Genomic DNA, 12,652 nt, shown 5'->3' on the forward strand with positions numbered 1-12,652 from the left:
GAAAACTGTGGCCTACTTTGTGCATAGCTGTCTTTGTGCAAACTCCTAGATGATGTTTACATTAACGGAGGCAACATTCATTACAACACAGGCATTACAATGCCATCCCTTTACAACGCGGACAATACAACACTTTTTACATTAGCAGACATGCCATTACAATGCAGGTCACTCACTGGCAAGCACCTTCCCTGATGTACACTCACAGTGGGGTTAGACTACTTATTTTTGGGATGTAGGAACATGGGATGTAATGGCTTACATTTTATTGGCATGCATTGTAAAGTAAGATACCTTGTAATTGACCTCGTTGTACAGGAATGTGTTGTATGTGTTTGTGCTGTAATGTCATATATCCCATTATTGGTGGAGGTAGATGTTATGTGATCTGTTCCTTGTACTGTGTACTCCAGTAGTGGGTGTAGTGGATGGGACATGATGAAACTCCTCAATTACATCTCATTGTTGTGTTGTTGTAGGTTCCTTCACCCTGTAATTACCATACCTAGCATGCCAGTGTATTTACATCATCTGCGGAATGTTGCTACTCTGCCATACAAATTGGACATGATGCGTCCATGGGAATGCCTGACCCTGTGAGTACAAATCTGCTTTGCAAGCAACTTGCACTACAGTGAGATGACTGTTTTAGGTACAACTTGCTATTTATGATGTGTTGTGTGTTGGTACATATCCTAAATCTCCCCTCGTGTTCATCACCACATTGTGTCTGCAAACCAATACATGTTTTTCTACTTTCAACTAGACGGATAACTCTCTATGTGCAAACTAGATGTAGGTGTCCATGTGTGTCAATATTGTATGTGACAGGCATCATGTTGAAGCACATATACATGGCCCAATGATATCCACGTAGATGCAGCAGTTTGGAGTGTACCAGTGCAGACTTGCTGTTTAGACCCACTGATTCTGTGACTGTTTTGCTGTGTAAAGTCTCTTGTGGCATACTAGACATGTCTGTGGCCTCACTGATGACACAGCAGTGTGATTACTCGGGCATTGGACAGTCCATTCTGTATCAAAAACATACTTGTACTTGAGATGTTTCTTTATGTGAACGGTAGTACAGCATCTTACACTGGTGTGTTGTCACTCTGTGGATGTGCTTCTCCTCACAAGTACCAATGTTTGCAACACTGTAATAAAGATGTGTTTGTTTTGGACTTCTAGGTCTGTAAATGTTGGCATGTTTGGTGTACTCAACTGCTATGATGTCTAGAGCTGCACCTAGTGACTGGCTAAATTGTTTGGCACAGAATGATATTTTTTGGTAAAGTCACAGTCAAGTTGATATTAAACTGATTCTGAAATATATGCAACTCTGACAAATGGGTGTGTGTTATGTAATTGTCCATTGCTACTGTTAGGCTGTGGAACTCGCTCCCAGATGATCTGTCGGGACAAGCGTCACCACTTCCTCTTTCGCAGGGCTCTGAAGACCTGGTTCTTCACACAAATAGCAGTCTGAGCATATCATTTTATTCTGTAAAATTGTCTCTCCTGTAGCGCCTTGACGCCTTGGGGCTAAGTTTGTGCCCTATAAATCCAATATTTATTCATTCATTCATTTAGGTGCATGACAATGATTTAACCAAAAATAAATTGAAACAGTGGGAAAGGGAACGCAGAGGGGTTGAGTTGTCCGTGATGGTGGATGTACACATAGTAGTTGAAAGCACATTGGTAATGTCCACAGTCCAACAGACTCCTGCCATGATCAGGGAAATGTGGGACAGGATAGTACACAAAGTAAATGACCTGCACACAACTGATGACATAATTTGTGGCTAGGCTTACTGGCTTGGGAGTGGTGCATTGCCCCTAGAATCTCCTGTAGTGATTCTTCCATGTCCCTGCTTCCATTTGGGGTGGGATTCCAATGCTGTTGCAGGCTCTACGGAATTTGAGGACAAGGCATGTGTCTGCTCCTCCCCCTGTGGCAGCCACGGAGGTAGATGGAGTATCTGCAGACTGGCCACTAGATGATGATAAGGGGATTGCGGGGGGAGCCGTGAATTGACCTGCTCTGTTGTTCCTCAGAATCCCACAAGCTGGCCCATGACATCCATGAGTTGATCAAATCTTGAGGCCATGGACTGCTGCAGCAGCCTGAAACCCTGGAGTTCTTCCAGGACATGGCCCATCTGTCCCTGGTTGCTTTCATAGGCCCCAAGGACTCTGGCAATAGTGGCCAGGGCTTCAGTCTCAACATTGGGCCCCAATGATTGGCCCTTAGTGGCACTCCCACCAGCCCTGCCCCTCCCCCCCCCCCGACCACTGCCCTTGGCTGGGCCTGCACGCGCACACTGTGCCATGGATCCTCGCTGAGCGTGGTGTTGTTGTTTTCCTCAGGGACAGGCACGGTGGTAGTGGTGTTTGCTACACAGGTACTTGGGGCAGTAGTCTCCATTGTTCAAGCTGCAGTGGTGGGAGTGTGTTGAGGCCATTGACAGCCAAAGATTGTTGTCGCCCTTACAGTCCAGAAGGGCCAAGTTGGTCCTCCACGTCCGAGTTTTGGGGAGATTCGGCATCCGAGAGTTCTTGATCCAGGGGTGTGGACTGGCTTTGCTCAGTGTTCTAAGTCTTAAGTGATGGTGATTGAGATGCGCCTGTTGGAAAAAAGTGACATTGTCAGGATTTTAAATTACGTCTCAAGAATTAGTGATACATTAAGAAATGTTGAGAAGGTAACAAAAGGCTTGTATTTGTACATAACAGACATTGTCCATGTGCTTTACCCGTATGAGATAAAATGCTGGTACAACCATTATTTTCTTGTGAACTTTAATTGACTTGAGGATTATTTTACATATTTAAACATTTGCTGTTTCAGTAGACATTTCATCACCTGGAAACTTGATGTTCAACCACTGTATTTTGGGCATATGTATTAGTCATTTAGCAATTGCATGTTTACAAACTGTGGGCATATTAAAAATTATTTTTGGACATTTTTTATTCTCCATCACATGAACTTTGTACTTTGAATGAATGTACATGCATGTATTGTTGCCGGGTCACTTTCATGTTTGCAATCCAATGTATGTACACATATAATTGGTCACAATATATGGTCTGTCAACGTTATTGTGAGAAGTTGGCCTGATGTGCAGTGCTCACTATTCTAGTGATCACTATATATCAGTCCAAACAACCCTTATTGATGATTGGTTGTAAGTCAACCTTATAGACCAGCTATCCTAGTAGCATGGATACGAGCAGTCTAAGGCTAAGACTCTAGAGGGCGTGTTAAGCCAGCTGTTTTACCATCACATTACCCCTTGAACACCCAGTGAAAGGACTAATGTGATGGTAAAACAGCTGGCTTAACACGCCCTCTAGAGTCTTAGCCTTAGACTGCTCGTATCCATGCTACTAGGATAGCTGGTCTATAAGGTTGACTTACAACCAATCATCAATAAGGGTTGTTTGGACTGATATATAGTGATCACTAGAATAGTGAGCACTGCACATCAGGCCAACTTCTCACATTGGTGAGCAGCGGTTAGGATTTGAGCTTGCTGTTGTTTTATCACACATATCCTAAGAATATCTTGTGAAAGATCACATAAGTACTAAAGGTACATATAACTTAGCTTAGAATACTCTGAGTTCTACTGAACCAGCTGTTGTAGCTCCTAGGGCCTAGCACACCCTAAACTACAACTCTAGCAAGGGATCAGTAGGTAAACATATAGTGTAGGTAAGTGCACCACTTACACCTCACTAGAAAAGCATGTCTACCCAGGGAGAGTCCTCAGGGACCCCCCTTGTGGTGATTGACCCTCCACAGGTCAGCTCAAGATATGCAGCTCTCAATTTCCAGGAGTTGAGACACTTGTGTACCTCCAGGAAATTGAAACAGGGGGCTAACCCCACCACTCCCTTCCTGTTGGATCTCTTAGAGACCTATGATGCTAGTAGAGCATCTCAGGGAGAGGGGAATATGCCAGCCTTAGAGGGGCACCTTGGTGATCCAGACCTCCACAACACTGTAAATGCAGTTGGGGAGGAGGATCCTGAGGAACTCTCTGGGGATGAGGTAGACAAAGGTCTTGAGGTAGTCAGAAGGCTAACTAGGGCCAACATAGACTTGCTTGGGCTAGGATCTGGGGGACCCCCAGTACTGACCCTAAGTAGGCCTAACCTTGGAGTTAGGAGAGATAGATCTCTTTCTAGGGACTCCAATAGATCTCTGCACTCTAATGCCTCTTCTCAGAGGAGAAGGAACTCTCCCCAGAGGAGATTGACTTCCCCTCAGAGACTGGAGCATGAAGCTAGGATGAGACAGGCTACTCTGAGGATTGAAAGGGAAGAACTTGCCCTGGCCAAAGAAAAGCTTGCCTTTGCTAGAGAGCAGCAGATGAGTGGGTTAGCTCCCACTGGTGGCAGCAATCTCCCAAGAGATAGAGAGAAGGGTTTAGATACTAAACACCTGACTAAGATAGTGCCCCCCTTTAAGCAAGGGGATGACATCCAGAAATGGATGGCTGCTCTGGAGAGGGCCTGCACTGTGCAGTACATTCCCCGGAGTCAGTGGGCAGCTATACTGTGGCTCTCCTTTGATGGTAAAGGTAGAGATAAGCTCCTCACTACAAGAGTGGAGGATGCTAATGATTACCAGGTCCTGAAAAATGCACTGATTGATGGGTTTGGTTTAACCACTGAGCAGTACAGGTTGCTGTTCAGAGACACCCAGAAAACTCAGTCTCAGGACTGGTCTGACTTTGTGGATTGTGCCACTAAGGCTTTGGAGGGCTGGTTGCTGGGTAGCAAGGTTACTGATTACACAGGGTTGTACAATCTCATGATGAGAGAACAGATTTTAAATAATTGTCAGAACCAGTTGTTGCACCAGCACCTTGTTGATTCAGATCTGACCTCTCCCCAAGAATTGGGAAAGAAGGCAGACAAATGGGTCAGGACAAGGATCAAGCAGAACCAGAACCAGAACCAGGGTGGTCAGAAGAAAGCAGACCAGAAGGGTAATGTTAAGAGTGAACAAAATGACCAGAAATCTTCACCAGGTCCCCAACAAACCAAAGAGGGTGGGGGTCAGGCTTCCCAGAAGAAGAAGACTCAAGAAGGCCAGTCAAAGAGGTGGTGCCAGTACTGTAAAAGTAAGTCTCACTGGTTTAGTGAGTGCACCAAAAGAGGAGGACAAACTCCTGCCACTACAGCCCCTAAGGCAACTGCACCCCCTAGTACAGTCAGTAGTGGTAGTGTACCTCCCAAGGCATTAGTTGGGTTAACCTTGGGAACTGAGGGGTCTGACAACTTAGTTGGCACACTCACTCAGGCTGTCCTTGTCTGTACAGGGGATATGGATATGTCCCCTGAGATAAGTCCCAATACTTTGGGCAAATACAGGCAGACACCTTTGATTAATGGCAAGATGGCTCAGGCCTATAGGGACACTTGTGCCAGTGTCACCATGGTGACACCTAACTTTGTGGACCCTGGACAGATCATGCCAGGCACAGATTTCCTGGTGACCAATGCCAGCAACATCACTACCAGTCATAGTATGGCGATTGTGGCTTTCTCCTGGGGTGGAGTGAAGGGACAAAAGAAAGTTGTAGTCAGTTCAGACCTCCCAGTTGATTGTTTGTTGGGCAATGATTTGGAGTCATCACTATGGTCAGAAGTGGAGCAGAGGACTCACATGGAGATGTTAGGCTTGCCAGCACATGTGCTTGCTGTGACTAGGTCACAGGCCAGAAGATGCCCCACTGAACAGGTGCTGGATCCTGAAAGTATGGACCAGACACCTTCCAAGAAGAAGAGCAGTAGGGTTAAGGCTTTGCCTTCCCCCTTGCCCCAGGTTGAGGATCAAGTCTCTGAGGAGGCTGATCTGAGAGAACTGAGGGAAACTGAGCCTAAAGAGCTTGAACTTGATCAAGTTGAGTTTCTGGGCTCAGGGGGACCCTCCAGAGCAGACCTGGGGAAGGCACAGTTAGACTGCCCTTCCCTTGAACCCCTCAGACAGCAGGCTGCTGCTGAGGCTGCAGGGAATGCCACAGGTGCCCACAGGGTATACTGGGAAGATGGACTCCTGTACTCTGAGTCAAGAGACCCCAAGCCTGGTGCAACCAGGAGGCTGGTCATCCCCTTGTCTCTGAGAGGTTTCCTTCTCACCTTGGCCCATGAGATTCCCCTTGCAGGTCATTTAGGTCAGACAAAGACGTGGGACAGGCTTGTCTCACACTTTCACTGGCCCCACATTAATGAGAATACCAAGGAGTTTTGTCGCTCCTGTGTCACTTGCCAAGCCAGTCTTAAGTCAGGTGGCACAACAAAGGCCCCCCTCATACCACTACCTGTGGTGGGGGTCCCCTTTGAAAGAGTGGGGATTGACATTGTTGGTCCAATGGAACCCCAGACAGCATCAGGGCACAAGTTTATACTGGTGGTGGTGGATCATGCCACCAGGTATCCTGAAGCTATTCCACTTAGGACCACTACAGCACCTGTAGTGGCAAGGGCCCTAGTTGGAGTGTTCTCCAGAGTGGGCTTCCCTAAGGAGATTGTTTCTGACAGAGGTACAAACTTCATGTCAGGATATCTGACTGCAATGTGGAAGGAGTGTGGTGTGAACTACAAGTTCACCACACCCTACCACCCACAATGCAATGGGCTTGTTGAGAGATTCAACAGGACCCTCAAAGGGATGATTCATGGGCTACCTGAAACTCTTAGGAGAAGATGGGATGTCCTGATCCCCTGCCTCTTGTTTGCTTACAGAGAGGTCCCACAGAAGGGGGTTGGCTACAGCCCTTTTGAGCTTCTGTATGGGCATCCTGTAAGAGGACCCCTGTGTTTGGTGAAGGAAGGATGGGAGAGACCTCTCAAAAAGCCTGCAACCAACATAGTGGACTATGTACTTGGTCTCCGCTCCAGGATGGCTGAGTATATGGAAAAGGCATCTAAAAACCTTGAGGCCAGCCAAGAACTTCAAAAAGCTTGGCATGACCAAAAGGCTGTTCTGACTGTGTACCAGCCAGGACAGACGGTGTGGGTGCTGGAGCCAGTGGCCCCAGCAGCTCTGAAAGACAAATGGTCTGGGCCCCACACCATCATTGAGCAAAAGGGGGAGGTTACCTACTTGGTGGACCTTGGAACTCCCAGGAGCCCTCTCAGAGTGCTCCATGTAAACAGGCTCAAGGCATATGTTGACAGGAAGGACATGAGCTTGCTCATGGTCACAGATGAGGGACAGGAGGAAGAGAGTGACCCTCTCCCAGACCTGCTCACTCAGAATCCTGATGATGGATCAGTAGATGGTGTTGTCTTTTGTGGCAGCCTCACTGAACATCAGCAACAGGATTGCAGGCAAGTTCTGCAATCCTTCAGACATATGTTCTCTCTGACACCCAGCCAAACTGATTGGTGTACCCATGATGTTGACACTGGAGACAGTCTGCCTGTCAAGAGTAAAATCTACAGACAGCCTGATCATGTTAGAGACTGCATCAAGACAGAAGTGCAGAAAATGTTGGAGCTGGGAGTCATTGAGCCCTCAGATAGCCCTTGGGCTAGCCCAGTAGTTCTAGTGCCAAAGCCTCACACCCAGGGTGGTAAGAAAGAGATGAGGTTTTGCGTAGACTACAGAGGCCTCAATGCAGTCACTAAGACTGATGCCCACCCAATACCAAGAGCAGATGAACTTATAGATAAATTGGCTTCTGCCAAATTCTTAAGTACATTTGATTTGACAGCTGGGTATTGGCAAATCAGGTTAGCTGAGGAGGCCAAACCCAAGACAGCATTTTCTACCCCTGGTGGGCATTATCAATTTGTGGTAATGCCCTTTGGTTTGAAAAATGCACCTGCCACCTTCCAAAGGTTGGTGAATCAAGTCCTCACTGGGCTGGATGACTTCTGTGCAGCATATCTTGACGATATTACTGTCTTTAGCTCCACCTGGGAGGATCACCTGGTCCACCTGAGGAAAGTGTTAGAGGCCCTGCAAAAGGCAGGCCTCACTATCAAGGCCACTAAGTGCCAGATAGGGCAGACACAGGTTGTATACCTGGGCCACCTTGTAGGTGGAGGCCAGGTTCAGCCATTGGAGAGTAAAATACAGGCCATCCAGGACTGGGCTCCTCCAATCACCCAGACTCAGGTTCGAGCTTTCTTGGGCCTGACTGGTTACTACAGGAAGTTTGTCAGAAATTATGGGTCCATAGTGACCCCTCTTAATGACCTGACAAGCAAAAAGATGCCAAAGAAAGTTCAGTGGACAGCAAGCTGTCAGAAAGCATTCAATGACCTAAAGCAGGCCATGTGCACAGCACCTATCCTCAAGAGTCCAGATTACTCCAAGCCATTCATTGTCCAAACAGATGCTTCTGAGTTGGGTGTGGGAGCTGTTCTGTCTCAGCTGAATTTTGATGGTAATGATCAGCCTATTGCTTTCATTAGTAGGAGGCTGACCCCCAGAGAGAAGAATTGGTCAGCTATTGAGAGGGAGGCCTTTGCTGTGGTTTGGGCCCTGAAGAAGCTGAGGGCCTACTTGTTTGGCACTCACTTCACCATTCAGACCGACCATAAGCCCCTCTTGTGGCTAAATCAGATGAAGGGTGAAAACCCCAAACTGCTTAGGTGGTCCATTTCCCTACAGGGGATGGATTTTACAGTGGAGCATAGACCTGGTACTGATCACAGCAATGCTGATGGGCTCTCCAGGTATTTCCACTTAGAGCAAGAAGACTCACCTGGTCAAGGTTAGTTTATTGTCCCAAAGTTTGGGGGGGGGGTCATGTAGGAGAGTAGCGTCTGCAATCCTATGATCACCCAGATTTTTGCTTTTTGCTGCACTGGTTTACGACTTTCCCTGGCTGTGGGCCTGCTAATCAGACCCACAGCCTAGCTGTTCTCTCTATCCAAATTGTACTCAGGTACTGAATTGGCACTGGGCCCTCTCTAAGTCCCTGTACCCAGGGCTGAGGTGCACCCAGAAGTCTCCCAGGGGCTGAAGCATGTATTGTGCCACCCCTGGGCTGACTAACTAAACTGACACAACTGGCTGCACGAGAGCTGGGGCAAGGTGGTGTAATCACCCTTTGCTTTAGATATAGTATACCTATATCTAACCCTAAAAATGGACACACAGATCTCCTATCAGTCACTCCTATGGCAGGCCTTAACAATCCTGAAGGCAGAGTGCTTGGAATCGTGTGAGATGGTGCTCTGGCATGAGCTGAGCCTGTCTGCGGCTTTCGGGATCCATCCCTTAGCCGTTTCCATGATATCGCATACCATATACTCTTAAGTGCATTATAATCCTCGCGGTTATATGCCAACTCTGGTATCACTTTATCAAAACATGTCGAGTAAGGTGTCATACGAATTGGAATACTAACCCCTCGCCAATTCTGGCGACGGGGTTAACATTCCACCCTTCTAGAGGCACACGACATGTATGTAACCTGTAACCCCGGTTAAAGTCAGACATAGCCTCAGCTCCACAAAATGGATGCTGCCACCGAGACACAAGTCTGCCCTCCTGCTGCTGGGAGTCCTCCCAGAGCAGGAGGCAAGGACAAAGGGTTTCCTGCCAGGGGCGGTGCCAGCACCGTCCCAGACAGGGTTTTGTATATTCCAGGTAGGCAGGGCTACAGAGGAAGGTGACTGCAAGTGGCACCCCGGTGCTCACTGTGCATAGGCCGGCAAAAACCAGTTCCAGGGGCACTCCAGCCCCTGGCCTGGGGAAAGCCTGCCAAAGGAGAGGGGTGTAACCACCCCCCTCCTGGTCCCACCCATAGGGCAGGACTTAGTCGCGTGCCAGCCCCCTTTTCCCAGATAAAGGTAGGAGCAGGCCCCCTTCCAAATTAGATCATCTTTGGAATCAAGACACGACTTTCTACGAAAGGACATCAAGATTTCTTCTTCAAGATTCTCCCTTGTGGCTAAGGAGTAGTCACCCTGCATCCGCAGGCACCATCTTAAGAACACTGCGGTCTGCTGTAAGTCCTTCCTCCGGAATCCGACTGTCCAGCTCGACAAGACCCGGCTTCCCTGGCACCTCCGACCTCTACTCACCTCTACAGCCAAGCTGAGAACCGTGAGTGCGACGAGACCTCAAGGGACCGACTATTGCCAAGACTGCACGACTTCTTCACAGCAAGCCCGCCGAGTAATCTCCTGGCGAGTGCTTTGGGGTCCGAGAAGCCCCGACCCTGAGCAGCTCCAGCACCGAAGAGCAGCCCCCCAGCATCTCCACGATCGGCGTGGGGCCCTTCTGCTTTTTGCTGCTCACCGCGTTGTTTGGCTACTAGCCCGCTGGCTTGTGGCCTTCTGAACGACGCCCGACGACATCACTGCTGCTGGTCTGGTTGCTCCAGACTGGCTCTTGCTCCCTTCCAGAAGAGGAGCACCCCGGACCCTCCAGGTCCACTCAAGACGCCATTTTGAGTCCACCGCGTGGGCTTGAATTAGCCAAGGCTTTGTTGCCCAATCCTGGGTACTTCGATGCCGACGGCTTCATCCATCGTGGGACAGCTCGCCTCTCCATCCTGGTCGCCGACAACGCCTCCTGGTCCGTGAGATCTGCAGAGCCCAGCGTCGCCCACTCACCTAGTCGAGGTGACTACCATCCGGTGCCCTCCTGGTGCCCACTGACTACTGGCTAGTAGTCACGAACTTGGTCCCCTCTGCTTTCAGGTGTCATCCATCTTCCAGATCCAGGCTTGGATCAACTCGAACTCTCTTCACTGGTCGCCTGCCAGCATCTTTCTTCCAGGCTCCTGGTTCGTCTACGAGGATTCCCGACGTCTTTTGAGACCTATGCAGCTGCAGCCCCTGGGCTAGGTAACTTCGGCATTTCGGTGCCCCAGCATAGCCTCACTATCCAAGGGTCAGGATCCACTGTCGTTTTCTTCCTACCAGGTCGGGTTCGCCCGTGAACACTAACTTTAACTTTACTAGCTATCATAGACTTTGTCCCGCATCCCGCGTGAGAGTGCACACTCTGCACCCGAGTCCCCTGGGCCTCCTAGAAGTAATCTAACGATTCTATAGTCAAGTCCTAGCGATTCCAAAGCCTATTAGTACTGTACTTACCTGCTAGTAATTTCGCATTCCACTTTTAGAGTATATGGTTTTTCGTGCCCCTCGGGCATTTGTATATACTGTGCTAACTTAAGTATTTTCGTAAGAGTTTTGTTGTGTGCCTAGCACCCTGTCCTCATAAAGAGTACAGGGCTGTTGTGATTCTAATAAATACACTGTTTATTTTCTTAACACTTGTGTGGTGTCCTTTCACTGCGTGTTCAAGGGGTAATGTGATGGTAAAACAGCTGGCTTAACACGCCCTCTAGAGTCTTAGCCTTAGACTGCTTGTATCCATGCTACTAGGATAGCTGGTCTATAAGGTTGACTTACAACCAATCATCAATAAGGGTTGTTGGGACTGATATATAGTGATCACTAGAATAGTGAGCACTGCACATCAGGCCAACTTCTCACAGTTATGCTGTTCAGAGGTGAGGCAAGAGAGCTTAAGATGGCTACCTACCTTTGACATGAATCTGAGGGGTGAGATGGCTGCCACATGGCTCTGGGGTGGAGGGAATGTTCATTGCTGTTTGAGAGTTAGGCAAGATGGTCTGGTGGGAGTTGTAGTGGTGTTCTCCTGTTCCAACACCCACTCCCTAGTAAGATGGCTACCTTCCTGTTAGGTGAATCAGAGGAGTGAAGTAGCTGCCACATGTCTCTGGGGTGAGGGAGTATTCCTTGCTGTTTGAGAGTGAAGCAAGATGGCCTGGTGGGAGTTCTAGTGGTGTTCTCCTATTCCAACACCCCCCTCCCTAGTAGGATGGCTACCTTCCTGTGAGGTGAATCAGAGTAGTGAGATGGCTGCCACATGTCTCTGGGGTGGGGGAGTGTTCCTTGCTGTTTGGAAGTGAGGCAAGATGGCCTGGTGGGAGTTGTAGTGGTGTTCTCCTGTTCCAACACCCCCTCCCTAGTAACATGGCTACCTACCTGTAAGGTGAATGATCTGAGTAGTAAAACGGCTGTCCATTGGGATGTGGTGGCGAAGGTGTAGGAGGTGTGTGAAGTGTGTGTTTGATGAGGGTTAGTGTGTGGAAATAGGTGGGTGTGATGATGTGCTGTGTGAAAAAGTCGCCTCTCCTAGTAGTTGTGTTGGCCTAGAATGTTGGGATTTGGAAAAAGATACTGGTCAGGGAAGGGGTGTGTTTTATACTCACCAATGTAGGTGTGTCCTCCTGAGGAATGACCAACAACTGTGTTTTGAATTGCTAAATTTATTTTGGGTCATACCACTGAGGAATTGGCGTTTGGTTCTCGGGAAAATGCTTTTCCCTACTCATCAGTTGGAGATTCAGGCTTTTTTGCCGTTGAGGTTGGAATTTTTGTGGTTTCCGACCACGGCGGAAGGATTCTGAAGTACATGTTTCATAAAAGTGAAGTTTTTTTGCCAACACCACGATGGTCGGAGGGCTTTTTCGTCCGCCATCGTAATGGGGACCTTAGATTCAACCCTTTCTCGCCCTGGAAATGGTCAGAGATGTATTCCAGGAAAGGGCAACTTCCAGAATTACAAGGGAATAAAATCACCTTCAGATTGGGACCAGTTGTAGGGCACTGGGAAATGTCCTTTAGTCTT

The sequence above is a fragment of the Lissotriton helveticus genome, chromosome 5_1, assembly GCF_964261635.1.
Source record: "Lissotriton helveticus chromosome 5_1, aLisHel1.1, whole genome shotgun sequence".
NCBI classification, from domain to species: Eukaryota; Metazoa; Chordata; class Amphibia; order Caudata; family Salamandridae; genus Lissotriton; species Lissotriton helveticus.